Source organism: Ailuropoda melanoleuca, chromosome 12 (genome assembly GCF_002007445.2).
Source record: "Ailuropoda melanoleuca isolate Jingjing chromosome 12, ASM200744v2, whole genome shotgun sequence".
In the NCBI taxonomy this organism is placed as follows: domain Eukaryota; kingdom Metazoa; phylum Chordata; class Mammalia; order Carnivora; family Ursidae; genus Ailuropoda; species Ailuropoda melanoleuca.
In genome coordinates this window covers 49,535,697-49,551,546 of record NC_048229.1, presented here as the reverse complement: position 1 = coordinate 49,551,546, position 15,850 = coordinate 49,535,697, and positions in this window count along the sequence as shown.

The window sequence follows — 15,850 nt, the reverse complement described above, 5'->3', positions numbered from 1 at the left end:
AGGAAATGTGGGTATCAAATTTGGCACAAGGTGGGGGGTGGGAGTCTTCTCCCCGAATTTGAACTGCAAGGTTTGGGGTCTGAACACACACAGTATGGTGCACAATACTTCAAACAGAGAGGGCGCGGTAAGGTGGCCTCCGATGCAGGTGTCCCGGGTAACTGGCACCTGAAAAGAGCTTCTCTCTAAGAGGAGTCAACACGGATTCAGGCCAGCGGGGAGTGTAAGTGCCATTGACTTCAGAGGCACAACAATGTGGGATGGGGGGACGTGGGCCTCAAAATCACATAGATGTGGGAGATATGTGTATAGTATAGGAGAGTTTTTAAAAAACCTGTAACATGGGGTAGAAGGAACCTACAAGATCATAAGCCCCACCTGTCTTCTCCCTGCCCAGGCCTCCTCCCATCCACAGGCCCTCGTCCAGGACCCAGGGAGCTCTGGGTGGGAGCACCATGCCAGCCTCACCCACACCCAGGAACCCCATTCTGGGCACTCCGGGCCCTAAGCCCGAGAGGGCTTGTTCCCATGAAGGCCTCCTGTCGTCTGGGATCAGGTTACCTGGTGAGCCCCTGTGCTTGGGATGCGGGTCTCTTGCCTTACCCCACACCAGGATGGGAGGACGGCCCTGCCAGAGGCTGCCTGTGCGTGAAAACCCAGAGCTCCCCAGCACTTTCGGTGCCCGGCCTGGGCTTTCCTCATCACTGCCGGTCCGGCTCTGCTCAGGAGATACTCTTGTCCCATCTCACCGGTGAGGACACAGACTCCCTGACCAGTGAAGTGACTTGCCCAAGGTCCCACAGCTCACAGTGGGTAGAGCAGGAAATTAAACTCAGACCAGTGTGACTCCCATCCTGTGCCTTTCCCATTGAGCCCGACTTTGGAGGGGTGAGGGGAGAGGAGGCGGTAGGGATGTGTCCCTACTCCTCTCATCCTTAAGGGCCCTTAAAGATCATTTATTTACTCATCTCTGTTTCTAGATGGGAAGCAGGCCTGGAGAAGGAACTCCCTCAAGGTCACATGGGAGACAGAGACAGCTCCAGGACAGACCTGGGGTGTCCACATCCAAGGCACACGGTCTGGCAGGCAGGGCAGACAGAATGATCTGGGGCTGGAATTCCAAGAGGACATTGGGAGTCACCCAGCCGGACCTGGGGGCACAGGGTCAGTCTGGAGTCTTGGGCCAGGGCTGGCTAGCCAGGAGTCTCAGTTCAGGGTAGGCTCTGGGTGTTCCCTTGGCTGTAACCCTGCCCCCCACCCCAGCTGCAAAACCAGTTGCAATCCCACCTGCTGGTGGGGGAGGGGTGCCTGCTCCGGAGCTCTCCAGATGCTTCCTGTCCCTTCCGCAGCAACTCAGCGAAGCGCTGCCTTCCCAGCATCCTCCCCCTCAGCCACACGCCCCCTCCCCTCGGGGCCCCACAATGCGGCCACCTGCTCTATCATCCACTTGCCATTTTCCTTTCAGCAGTCCCCCTTACACTTATGTAAATTTCTTTGAAAAAGAAACTTCCGATTACCACTCTAAATGGAAAATCAGAATCACTTGCTATAATCAGAAAAGTAGCTCTAAAAATCAACACAGTGAAACCTATAACCATTAGTACACCTCACAGGCCTTTGTCTGCAACAGGCCTTGAATGTGAGGCTTCCAGAGTTTCTCTGTTAAAAGAGACACAGAGACAGGTGTTAGGGACCCGTCATCACCAAGTTGAGACTTGTCTTTGATTTACTCAGAAGGACTGGAAAATACTGCAAGAGCAAAGAAGTTTCTGACCACGTGGACTGGATCATTCGATGCGGTCTGTGCATTATCCCCTACCATCTGGGTCTTGCTCCCCTGCTGCTGGACCCATGGCCCTGGTCCCCCACCCCAGCCCTGTGTTCAGCCCTGCTGGTTCTCCAGCTCCTCAGTCGTGGGCCTGGTTTTGACTTTGGTTGACATCCTCGGCTTTCTTTTTTTTCTTTCTTTCTTTTTTTAAGATTTTATTTATTTATTTGACACAGAGAGAGAGAGCACAAACAGGGGGAGCAGCAGAGGGAGAGGGAGAAACAGGCTCTCCTCTAAGCAGGGAGCCTGATGCAGGGCTCAATCCCAGGACCCTGGATCATGACCTGAGCCGAAGGCAGACACTTCACTGACTGAGCCACCCAGGCGCCCCAACATCCTCAGCTTTCAACACCCCACTTGGGAGGTGATACTTAGGCTCCAGCTCCTGGCTTCATGATTTCAGGTCAGAGCCCCCCAGTTGGAAGGAAGATTCTAGCTGAAAATTCAAAACCTGAACCTGCAATATGTCCTCTGGTTGGTGTCACTGTGCGCCCGTGGTATGAGCAATACTGCTCCCCAAAGAGGCCCTGCACAGAGCCCTGCCCTCATGGTCTGCACCCAGAATAGGCTCTTGCCAGCCTTATCCATCTTCCTGTGTGTATTCTCATTTTCTCCCTAAATAGTGATGGACGACACTCCCATTATTTTGCCAGACCTGCCAAGAGCTGGGGACACAGGGGTGAACGGCACAGTCCCAGTGCTGACCTCACCAAGGTGGGAAGGGAGTCACTCACAGAGCAAACAGAAGCTGAGACAAAATGGTCTCCCTCAGCCAGGTAGTCAGGGAGGGGTTCTCGGAGGAGGAGGTGTTTAAGGGAACCACAGGGAAGGCTAAGGAAGCGGCCACTGTAACATGGGAGGAGATAATTTAAGGCAGAAGGAAAGCAAAACACCCCCCCTCCCCGAGGCAGGGGCCTCCTCCATCCCTGGAGACCCTTATTTGAGGCCTGAGGCCCAGAAAGGGGGCGGTCCCAGGATGCCCCTTCCCCGATGTGCCAGGCTAACGGTGCCCACTGTGAGGAAGGGTTCCAAGTGCTGCCAAACACGCCTAGCAAGCCGCATGGGTGCCGTCATCCGTCTCCAGTGACTCGCTCGTTGCAAAATGAGCAAGCTGGGGGCTTGTGTTTAGGGGGCACAGACCCTTTTGGTTACAAGAAACAGAAACCCAGGGGAGGAATTTATTATCGGAAAAGTCTAGGAATAGACAAGCTTCAAGCCAAGTTGGATCCAAAGAATCAAACCTTGTCATCTGGCCTCTAACTTTCACTTTCTGTCTTTCTGCGTTCTGCTTCCCTGCTTTGCCTCTTTCTCTCGACAAGCTCTCCTCCTGGTGACAAGACGGCTGTAGCAACACCAGGCTGCTAGGCTCCCTTCTCGGCAACCCCAATGTCTCCCCCTCCAGGACCTAGTGAAGCCCCTCGTCTGCAGGATATATACCAAACACCCCCACGTCCTTTCCTGGGGGGCCAGGCAGGGTGGATCCAGCCCCCCAGTGCGGCGACCACAGTGAGCTTGCCCAGGCTTCAACAGAAATAAGTCTTAGCATATTGTTTTTTAAGCTGCTTTTCAAATTTTTAAAATAGACTTTGTGGTGGTTGTTTTTGTTTTTTTGTTTTTAAGATCGGTTTTCAGTTCACAGCAAAGTTGAGTGGAAGGTATGGAGATTTCCCACATAGCCCCTGTCCTCGCACACGCATAGCCTCCCCCATGATCACATCCTTCACCAGTGCGATACATTTGTTACAATTGATGAACCCTCACAGACATGTCATTAGCATCCAGAGTCCATAGTTTCCATTAGGGCTCGCTCTTGGTGTTGCGCTTTCTATGGGTTTGGACGAATGTAATCCCCACTGCCATGTTCCCACCATTGTAGTATCGTACCGCGTACAATAAAATTAAAGGATGATTAGAGTATGATTAAATTTTATTTATATATCATGAGCACTTTCTTATAATAGATAACATTTTCCATGTTACTCTTAATTTATTTTAACCACCTTGTAATGTTCCACATTTTCCTCGTTACAGGCAACACTGCAGCAAACGCCTAGATCCAGTGTCTTTTTGTCTTTGTACCCTCTCGAGGCAACGTCTAACTGTGGTGTCTCTGCACCATAAACACTTTCCATGGTTTTGATAATATTAATTTCTCTCCAGAGAGTCTGTGCTAACTCACTGCCAGCTGAGCGTGAGAGATGCCCATTTCCGTGAACTTCCTTCCACAGCGAAGGGATGTTAGCACTTTTACACTCTCTCCAGTGTGAAAGATGAGAAGTGACATCCACGGCGTAATGTACATTTTACTGTTGTTAGTGAGTATGAACATCTGTCATAGGCTTATTGGTCACTCTTGTTGTACCGCAGGTTATTGAAATGTTCTTTTCCTCCCTTGGCATCGGGCACTTCTGGAAGGAGGCGGGACCGAGGAGGGATCTCATCCCGCAATTTAAGAAGCGGCCAGCAGACGGCGCTGCCACACCGGCGGCTCCGGGAGCTTGCGCGCAGAGCTGGAAAAGACGACGCGCGAAACCGGAGGGAAACTGAGCATTTCTCCAAAAAGAAAAAAAGGAAGAAAAAAAAAGACTTTGAAAAACTGTTCGAAGGGGTTTGAAGTAATACTAAGAATAAAGTTTTGCTGGGAAGGCACTGACGTTTTGCTGCCTCCTTTTCTGCCACCCGTCCCCCTCGCCCCCCCAGCAGGGTTGCTTGGGGGTCCCCGGGCGACCCCCCATTTGGGGTTCAGGACCTCACTTCCCTTCTCTGCTCCCATATCCTCTTCCCGCAGCACACAGACCCAAAGGGGCGGAAGAAGGCCTCCTTGTGGACCCCCCCCCCCACCTCCAGGGGCTATCAGAAGGAAGCGAGCTAGACCGCAAATAAGCAAATAAGGTGCCTACAAATACAGGGCGGCCACCCCTGCTGGCTCCTGGGGGCGGGGGCTGGAGTAAGCCTCCCTCCGTATGGGGGCAGGGCCCTTTCTCAAGTACAGGGGTGGTGTTGGGCAGAGCCCTGCCACATGGCTTCCCAGAAGGGAGGGTTTGGGTGCTGCCTCCGACCTTTTGAGGCCCGGGGTGGTGCAGAGGGGTTCTCATCCATCTGCCTACTGAATCGGGGGAGAAGAGGAGCCATACACTTGGACTTCTTTTCACCATGAGATACCTACCCAGGGCAGCGTCCAGAGGCTGTTGGTAACCCGTGGCTTGAATGGCTGGATACAGGAATGGAAGGAAGGAAGAGGGAGATAGAGTGGGAGGAGAAAGAAAAGAGAAATCTACCTTGCTAGTTAGAGTGGCAATGGGTACGACTGCACAGGAAAACCATCTGCTAAGCTGACCATAAGCTATTACATGAGGACCCATTAATTGCGCTCTGAGGAGGATGCCCTACAGATAGGCAAGCATGTGCGCCAGAAGGCATGGACCAGAGCCTCCGAGCAGGACCACTCCCAATCATATCCCCCAACTAGAAACAACCCAAGTGTCCACGAACAGTGAAACAGTTCAGTAGATGATGGTGTATTTATATTTATATTCGTGAGTTGGAATATTACAAAGCCAGGCAAACAGACTACACTTACACGCAGTGAAGCGGTCAGATCTCACAAGCAGGGCCAAGTGGGAGCAGTCGGACACAAAAGAATAAAGCCTGTAGGAGTCCACTGAATGAAGTTCAAGAAGAGGAGAAACGAAACGATGGTTATTAAGGATGCTTACTTAGAGTGCAAAACCCCTAAAGGAAAAAAAGGCAAGAAGGGGTTAATATGAAAGTCGAGAGAGTGGTTATGTTTTTTTAAAGATTTTATTTATTTATTTGACAGAGAGACAGCCAGCGAGAGAGGGAACACAGCAGGGGAGTGGNGCGGGGGGGGGGGGGGGGGGGGGGGCATGGGGAGGACAGTGAGGATTTCGGCCTGTGGGTAGTGTTCCCTTCTTGGTCTCGTGTAGTGGTTACAAGGATATTTGCTTTGTAATAATTTGTTAAGCTGTGAACTTTTATTTATGGGCTGTTTGCGTTATATTACACAATAAAAAGATTTCAATAAAGGAATGGCTGGAAGCAGCAAATATGAATTCAGTCTTTATTCTGCATCAAGTAGGGCAGCACGCGGGGCTGGAATGTGAACCCCAGGCTTCCGCCCCCGGCCTGGGCTAAACCACTGGGCATGGGGTGGGGGTGGGGTGATTGCATGGACTTCGGGCTTAGACCAGTGAACAACGCAAACGAAGACACTTCACACCCACCCAGCTAACGTGGTGCTCTGACTTTAAGTCCACGCTTGTCCTAAGCCACAGGAAGGAATCGTGAGAGGTGGGCACTCGAGAATAGAGAATAGCATTCAGCCAGTGGGGTGGAGAGATCCCTGCAGGCGTCTCATTAAAATAATTGTGTGCCGAGGATGGGGGTGGGGGATGGCCCCGGTTCTCCCCCGCTCCCTATCTCTAGGCCATTACCATGTGACTCGGCAGCTTGGCAGCTCCTCTCACATCAGAGGCAGGGTCAGTTTCCCCACCCCTTGAGCCTGGGCTGTCTTGGGCACCTGCTTTGATCAGTACGACGTGGCACCAGGGACAGCGGGTCAGTTCCCCAAGCCTTGGCTTCAAGAGACCTTGCGTGTTTCATTTGTGCTCTTGGGCTTCTGCCCCTGTCATGAGAAAAACATGCTCAGCGGATCTTACTAGAGAATGAGACTCTCCAGATGAAGGCCAAGGGCAGCTGAGACCAAATGACCGTCAGCTACTCCCAGACGTGGGGGCAAACTCCGTCAAGGTCAGCCACCCCCCAACCATGTGATTTATGAACTTGACTAGTAAATTGTTTTAAACCACCGAATTTGGGTGCTGTTTGTTACATAGAAATAGCTAACTAAGACACTGTACATAGCTGTGGGGTCTGGGGGACTTGCTGGAAGAGGGTCCTGAAAGGAGATGCCCAGGCTGGGAAGGGATCAATGCCAGTCCGCCCATCACCCCCACCTTCTCGGGCTTCCCTTCCAGCTCCAAGCAGCCTCCATGTCACCATCGTCACTGAGGCTCCTGGTGCCTGGAACGCAGACGGCACTCACACCAGGCCCTTGGTTTAGCACCTTACACTCCTATCCCACTTAAGCCTTACAACAGCCCTATGGGGTAGCCGCTGTTACCACCCCCACTTTACAGGTAGGAAGGCTGAGACTGAGAGGTTAGCTGGCCAGCCCAGGGTCACATGGCCTGTAAGCGGGAGCTGCCATCTGACCTCAGAGTCTACGCTTTACTCACCTGAGCCATTCTCTTCCCCATCCCGGCCCACTCCCCTATGAGCGCTTCCCCAGTTGCAGGAGGCCAAACCTCTGGGCTCGCAGGAGACCACCCGCCCCCCTCTGTTTGCCTTCTCCTCGTCCTCAGGGCCACCCTGTTCCCCAGCAGGAAGACTGTGCTCTGCAGCCATCCTGTCCCAGAAGAACATGGCTCCTTTGGATAAACAAGGCTCCAGCTCACAGGAAACGGCAGAAAGGGTGCTTTGCAATAACCCGTCAACAGGATGAAGGGTATAGGAACAGAGTTTGTCCTCCTGACAAGGAATCTTGGAGTATTTGGGTTGGAGGGAACTCCGGAGCTAACCCGGTTCAGGTTTCAGAGACTTTTTTTTAAGCCACAGAGTCTTTTTCAAATGAAATTTGATACAGAAACCCAATACATGAGAAAGACCAAAGCCAAGCTCTCCGGGCTGGGAGGCCGGGGGGCTCTACCTCAGCCCCTGCGGTACCCCTGGGGCCCTGCGGAACACCATCTGAGAACCACTCTGGTGTACCAGTCAGGTCATTTTGCTGATGGGAAAGAATCTCAAGGTCACAGAGCGCTAGCGTGGAAGAGCCAAGACTAGAACTCAGATCTCCTGCCTTGCATTCCTGGGCTTGCTCTTCTGTTCCAAGCATTCAAGAATACAAAAACAACTCATTCCAAAAAGAAAGGCATAAATCCGATGTTTTTTTAACAGCCATTTTTCAAAATGGTGCACTCGGCTTCTCACCTAGTCACTAGGATAGAATTGTTCAGTCATCCAATTTCAAGACCCTGATTATCACTTTGTCGTGTTTAGCTGGGGGTCCACTGGGACCCTGGACTCTTTTCGCTAGGATCATCTCCCTTGACTCTCATCCTCGTACTTTACGGCACAGTCCTTGTGTATCCAGCTCCCCGCAGAGCAGCTTTTCCCTGGTGTCTTCACAACCACAAGACAGGCTGCAGGTGTCTGCCAATGTGAGAAGATACTCCAGAACATTCCCCAGGTCCAGAGGGAGCCAGAGAGGCCAAGGGAGGAGCTGGGAGTCAGGCATTTGGTGTCTCGGGGTTTCGCCTGCCTGGGTCCTTCTGGAAACAGCAGCTGGTTACTCTCCTCTGGGGACCTACTCCTCCCTGACTGCAGTCCGTGTAGTTTGGGGGGGCTAGAGCCCCGGCTGTCCTTGAGCCAGCCCCTCTGTTTACTGGGCTTCAGTTTCTCTGCTTGTAAGTTGTATTCGTTTCCTCGGCTGCCGTAACAAATCGCTATACACCGGCGGTTGAAACCGCAGAAACGTATCTCTCACAGCTCTGAAGGCTGGAATTCTGAATGCAACGTGTCAGCAGGACCACATTCCCTCCGAGGTTCTAGGGAGGAACCAGTGCAATGCCCGGCTCCTGGCTTCCACTGGCAATCCTTGGGCTTCCTTGGTTTCTAGATACATCGCTCCCATCTCTGCCTCCATCTGGCCTTGTCCCTTCTGTGTGCATTTGTGTCCAAATTCCCTTCATCTCAAAGGACACCAGTCATTGGATTAGGACGCATCCCAATCCAGTAAGACCTCATCTTGACCTGATCACATCTGCAAAGACCCAATTTCCAAACAAGGTCACATTCCCAGGTACCAGGGGTTAGGACGTGAACAGATCTTTGCAGGGGACGCGATTCAACCCCCGACATAAGTGGGTTATGTGTGCACTGGGTAATGGCGTCCCAAGATTTTGTGAAATAAATGCGTCAAGGACCGAACAAATGACAGCTTACCAGCGTCATGCCCTCTAGGTCCATCACGGGACCCCACAGCACCCTGCGTGGGCCCCCATGAAAGCAGGTGTCTAGCCCTTTGTGCTATTCTCTTCGGTGGGGAGGGGTCTGTCTCCTCCACCTGGGGCCACTCCTGGGAGGTGAGCAAGCAAAGGACAGGCCTTGAATCCATCTGGGAATCCCTTCAGCTTGCCCTCCATATAGGCCCTAGACCCCACCCCTTCTCTGCCCTCACAGTTCCTGCCTGGCCCCAGCTCCCCTTGACAACAACTCTGGAGCCTCCTGGCTTTCTCACGCCCTCCTCCCGTGCTCTCTCCACACTGCCATCAGAGAGAACTTTCCAAACAGAAATGGATCGTCTCACTCCCTGGCTCAAAGCCCGCCTCTCTGTCTTGAGACCCCGACAATCTTCCACTTATTTCTTTAACAGCCCAGATTCCCATGGGACCTCATCTTGGGGGCTGCTCACTGTCTCTCTCTCCACTGGGAGGGAGTCCCTCTGGAGCACAGCTCCCCAGGCCCCTGCCCTTGGTACCTAGAGGAGGGTGGGGCAGGGCTGGTGTCACGGGTGGCGGACCTCTGCAATCCCACATGACTCCTACCTAGAAGGGCCTCAGGCTTGGTGTAAGGCTCCATGGTCACCATCAGAATTCTCAGTACTTTTTGAACAAGGGTCCCCTATTTTCATTTTGCACCAGGACTTCTAAATCACATAGCCTGTCCTGGTGTCTGGTAGACGGAAGGTGCTCAGAAGAGAATTACTTTGTGTGGGAGGGGGGAGCAAACCTTGTTCCCTGCCCACCCCCTTCCACCCCCCACCTCCAATCTCCTTCTGAGAGCTTGGGCCTAGACCCTACCCAAGCTTAAGCATAGAAGCACTTTCGGGGCAGGGGAGGGGAGGGAGCGGGGTAGGACACAAAGGGAACCTGAACCCCCTGCCTCTCTCCCTGGCTCCCCCCAAAGACACCTCAGAGTCTGCAGCAGAGCCCTGCAACCAGGAGGGGCTGGGGGGCTGGGAGGCAGGGAGACAGATGCAGGAACCTCCCTGATGTGCCCCCACCCCTGCCCCTCAGGAACCCACGTGATGAACTCACTCCTTCTGCAGGGCACCCCCGGATGGCCAGGTGAACCCCTGAGCGTCAGCACTAGGAAGGGCCTCCTGCTCCCAGACGGGGCTGCAGCCCACCCAGTAGCTCATTCTTTACGGATCCCATTCTTCAACCTGAACCCCAGGCTGCGATGTCAGCCCCTTTCTCTCCTAATCATGGCCAGGAGAAAGCCTCCCCTGAAACCCACCTCCTTCTTGCCAATCTCGGATTTTTACAGCGGGAGCTGCTGTCGGTCCTTCTCGCTGCTTCCAGGGGGCACCGTGACCTAGCTAGGATTGGATGACATGCTCTTTTCTTGGTTCTTTTTCTTCTTATGGACCCGATATTGTTTCATTCCCCCCCATTTATGTGGGTGACATAAATATTCTTTATTCCAGTAAAAGCATTTACGTTAGGCAAAGGGAATCTTTGTAAACCGTCGCAAGGCGGGGGTGGATATGGCAGGAATTGTGGGGGTTCCTGAGGGAAAGGGGGCATTTCTGAACTCTGGTCCCAGCCCTCCTACAGTGTGGACACTGAGGCTCAGAGCAGGTAGGGGACGTGACTGGAGTCCCACACAGGGCCTGTGGTGACACCAGGCTGACCCTCCAGCCATAACGTCTGTGGTTCATGCCGAATCAAAAGCTGGGCTGCCACTGTCCTCCCAGAAACCCCTTTCCCCCAAGTCCCCTGGGGACCCCCTCCCCCAACACTGGGGCTCCTTGGCCCATTTAAAACCCAGGCTGCAGGCAAATCGTCCTTTGCAAGCCTCAGACAAGCAAGTCTGGAGACTGGAAATCATGTTTCTGCTTTGAAAACTGCCACTGACTACCTTTCCCATCTTCTGCTCAGCAAATCTTCACGGGCCATGTTTTAAATACTCTTTCTCCTTTTGCTGTGATCAAAAGACTTGCTTGTTCCCCTGATAGGTGACAAAAGATGTCAGAAAGACTAATGAGAGTATGTGGTTGCCGCTCCCCCCCTTCCTTTCTCCCAGAAGAAGGGTGATCACAGGGCAGAGAGCTTCTCGGGCTGGGTGGCGTTTAGGATTTAAGCAGGGGAGAGATAAGCATAGAGGCTGAAGCGGGAATGGAGGAGGGGGCCTCAGGCAGGCTGATAATTTGGTGCCAGTGGTTGACATCAGTTGGAGGGCCTCCCAGCATGCATTTCCCCTCCTGGGCAGAGCGTTCCAAGTTTGCTTTGGAATAACCAGCCTGCCTCCACCATCATCTGGTTCAGGAGGCGTGGCTCCAGGCCCAGCTGTGGGCTGTGTGTGCGACTGAGACCTGGCCCCTCCGTGTCTTATATTCTTTTGGCCCTGAGGTGGGTACATGAACCAATCAGAACCACAGAGAAGGAATCTTGGGGCTCTAACTGGACCGAGTGCTAGGAGAGAGGATGGCACTTAAGACTGGTCTTAGTGGGGTGGGGACACAAGCCTGGAGCTGCCGGGGAGCTTGCCCAAGAGGGACTAAGGAAACAGAGCCAGAAAATGGAGGGAGAAATTGTCTGCTGAGTCCGGATGATCTTAAGCACCTAGATCAAACCATACCTGCATACAGATGCAGGAAACACCCTTTTTTGCTTCAACTGCTCAGGTTTTTCTTTCATTGTGACAAAAGATGGCCATTTCATGATCATCTTTTAACACCTGAACATGTGTCTCCAGGTGCCTTGCTCCCTACCGTGACCCCTCTCTATCCCCAAGGATCTGACAAATACAATTTCTTCCATCACATTTCTAGGCACAATTGCAGCTCCCTCCAGGCTCATCATACACCAACACTGGAAGAGCCTCTGTTGGAGGCCACAAGTTCAGATGGAGAAACTGAGGCTCGCTCAAGGGCATACCATATAGAGAGCTCCTAAGATAAGTCACACCTCTGGAGTTGTCTGTGCCTGGCATCTTCCCACCCAAGAGACAGCCTAGAGGAATGAATTAAAAGTCCTCACCCCCCTGTGACTCCTGCAACCTATATCACTCTTCCTGAACTTAACCGTCCCATTTTATATGTTCAGGGACTGAGGCAGCAAGAACAAGGAATGTGTGATACTCCTACTCTCATCTCCTTATCCTGACACACACTCAGCACTTAACCTTGCAGCTAGGAGACAGGGAGACCTAGCACTGAAAGCATTGTGCTCCTGGATCCAGCCATGCCTGAAGGCCCTAGATCTATCTCTTGGATCTTTCAAGAGCCAATAAATCCTCCTTCAAGATTTATTTCAGGATTTTGTCATTACAACCAAAAGAGTCCTGCTTATATAGCTGCATTCAGATCTCTGGGGCCATGTGTCATGGGACAAAAGGAACAACTATACCTAACCAGCTGCAGAGGTCAGGAAGAAGACCTGTCATAGAAAGTTCAGGCATTCCATGGACTTCCCCAGTTATCTAGGTGGGTTAGAGCCCCCCTGGAAGCCATGGGAGGGGAGGCTGGCAATGTGGAGACATGGTGGAAACCAGCATGCATGGGGTGGGCACAAATGCCAGGGTGAGGTGCCCCTGGGAGGGACCCGGTCTTCCAGGAACTGGGGCCATAGATGCCCCAGACCAATGGTTCTCAAAGTGTGGTCTCTTGACCAGCATCAGGGTCCCCTGGGAACTTGTTAGAAATGCATCATCTCAGGCTCTGCCTCAGACCTGCTGAATCAGAAACTGGGTGTGGGGCCAGCATGCTGTGTTTTCTCAAGCCTTCTGGGTGATTCTGATGCTGCATAAAGCTTGAGCACCACTGGCTTAGACAGTCAGATAAATTAACTATACTCGGCGAAGAGAGGGAAAGTATTTGCTATTAAGAAGAGATGTGGGGAGCCCAGAACCCAGCTATTCATCTTTCCTGTTCACAAGTGTCTCAGGAAACGTCAGCAGCTCTGGAAGCTGGTACAGCGACCTCCACACCTCTCCCGTGGGCCCGCACCAAGCCAGACAGCAAGGCAAGGGACAGCCACCACGGCCACGTTCCTCCCAGCTCATCTGCCTCAGCCCTCTTCAGAGCACCAGGGGCGGCAGCCTGCCAGCACTGACACAGAGAGGAGGGAGGGCCCACGGGGCATGAGTGTGGGCAGAGGTCGACCAGGTGAACTTTCACTCGACACGCTAGGCTCATACACCAGCCAGACCCCCGTCCCTAGCTCAAGCTCAGTAACTGCCTCGAGGTAGTCAGGATGAGGCTGGGTTTTGCGGCAGTAACAAACTAATCTGAGCCCTCGGTGGCTTAACACATGGCACGTTCCTTTCCTGTCCTCTCAAAGCCCAGAGCAAGACAGGAGACTTTCCAGGACAACGCAATGTCTCAGCAGACCAGGCTGCTTGGCCCTTGCAGCTCTGCTATCTCAGGACAAGCCTTCAGGGGCAGAGAGAACTGGAAAGACATGCACAGACTCATCATTTCCATCCATGCTGCTTCCACTTGTAGTTCACTGGCCAAAACTAGCCTTGTGGCCTCAACTAGCTTTGAGGAGGCTGGGACACACAGGAAGCGTGTGGGGAGTTGGCAATCGATAGAAATCTCTGCTACCTACCTGTTGGAGACCCCCGGCTGCCACCCACTTTGCCACCACCCATGAGATCCCTCGTTTCCTCAAAAACACCTACTGAGGATTGACAGAAACCAGACTCTGTGAGCATGGGATGCGGATGGACATAAACAGGACAGACACGGTCCCAGTCCTTCAGGAGCTGATGGGTGGAGGGTAGGGTACTGGAAGATCAGGCAGATCTCCTGAACATTCCCCAGACCCCCTTTTCTATGCCCCCATCCTTCTTGACTCATCTGTACAATGCGCATAATCAATGAACAGAAGTCATCCAATAATACTGAGAAAAGGGAGTCTCAGACCAGTGACACCTCATGACCCTGGGCAGTGGGGCCGGGATTCAAATGCCATCTGTCAGATTCCCATCTTCAAGTCCCCAGAGTGGTCCTTCCTCTTCCACCCTGGGTGAGTGGCCCCTGCAGGGTCTCCCTCCAACTTTTTTTCTTCTTTTGAAGCTGGTTCCACGCCCAGTGTGGAGACCAACATGGGGACTAAACTCATAATCCTGAGATCAAGACCCAAGCTGCAATCAAGAGTCAGGCGCTTAACCGGCTGAGCCTCCCAGGCGCCCCTAAACCTTTTAAGCTTTCTATAAGAATGAGGGGATAAGACAGCCCAGCCTCCCTGCCACAGCCAACATTAACCAGGCCTGGCCTCGAGCCAGCCTGGTCCCCCAAAGACGACTTGAGCCCTAGGCATCCTTGGAACTGGCTCCCGGCTCGGGTCATTCCAGGAGGACCAGAGTGGCCCTCCTGCCACCCAGCATGCGGACAGGGCCTGCTCCAAGCCCCTCACCCCCTCTCACCCCCCTTTCTCCAGACTTAGATGTCATTGAAAAGCTTACCACGGGACCCAGCGAGGCCACCACTGCCACGATTAGAAACCTGATCCTGAGTCGCTGATTAAAACCAGGAGGGGGTTTTAATCAGCCGGGGCCATATGCTGTTTAACTGAAGATGAAAGTACCAATGATAAGCATCATCTCGGAAAGGATGTCGTTAAAGGAAGAGCAGAACAGTGAGTGGTATCTTTTATCATTACAGCAGCCCCTCACCAAACTCTCGTTAGGGGCTTTGAGGACCATCTGGGCCCTGTCTTTATTATGCGGCGCTTACAGTGTCATTGTGTTTGAGACGCCTCCCTAGCCAACACCACGCTAAACTTCTAAATATACAATTAATGCCTATTAATTATAGTTTTCAAACCAGCAAAATGATCCTTCATTAACTTAATCGCCTCTTCTATTTTATCAGGAAATTGTATTCTCGCTTTCCATAATCCTTGCATCTGAAGCCCCCCGGGGGCGGGTGGTACATGGTGCTTGGCTGATTGGCGAGGGGAAGGCCTGCCTGTGCTCTGGCCATCTCAACTTCCCCCTGCCACGCCACCCTCCGCCAGGAGATGGAAAGCCACCACCGAGCCTGGACAAGCTGGATCCCAGGTCATATGGAATCGGATTGACATCAGTGTGTGTGGGGGTGGGGGACAGAGAGCCTTACCTTCCTCATCTGTGAAATGGACGTGACAGAAAGCCCCACAAAGTTGCCATGAGGATTACCTAGGCAGTGCTTTGCTTCCAGGGGCATTTTTGCCCCGTGGCGTCGCAGAGGGCCCAGAGCAAGGAACAGGCTGCTTCCTCACCCCAGCTCCGCGGGTCCCCGAGCCCATCTAGACTCTCCTAAAACCCTACTCCAGCTTTCTATACATTCAAAGCATCTCTACACTTCTCTCCCTCTGTTTCAACTTCGTTTCCACAGCTTTATTTTAAGCCCTGTCACCTCATCTCACTTGGGCCTTCAAGTAGTTTACAGCTAAGCAGGGAAGACTAGCTGTGCTATGAGGGATGTGTGGGGAGCCTATGAGGGGCATCTGCTCCAGGCTTGGGGGTCAGGGAGAGCTTCCTGGAGGCACTGGTCTGGAACGAGGTGTGGGGCAAGGGCAGCACAGACCCACGGCCCCCTGCTGTTTCGGCCGGGCCGTCAGGGACTGTCCAGCAAGCACAGACACACCTCTCCCCCCAGCAGGATCGCATCCCAGGCTGTGCCCAGTCTTCCTGCAAGGGCCCAGGGCCTCCAGTCCCTCAGCACACATGGGGAGGCATCGGCACCCGTGGAGAAACCCCCCTGAGACTCAGGCTCCGGGGCTAGGACCGGTGCACAGAGGCTCGGGCCTGTCGTCCTGCAGGCGGACACTGGGAGTCCTGGGCTCTAAACGCTCTGTAGAGTTCTGTACATCTTCGTGTCAGCTTGTCACTTTGCAGCTCACTCTCCTGCCCCCTTGCTCCTCTTGCTGGCGTCACTCTGCCAAAACGCCATCTGCCCTCAAACCCTTGTCTCAGGCTCCGCGCAGGGGAACCCAGGCTGAGGGGGGA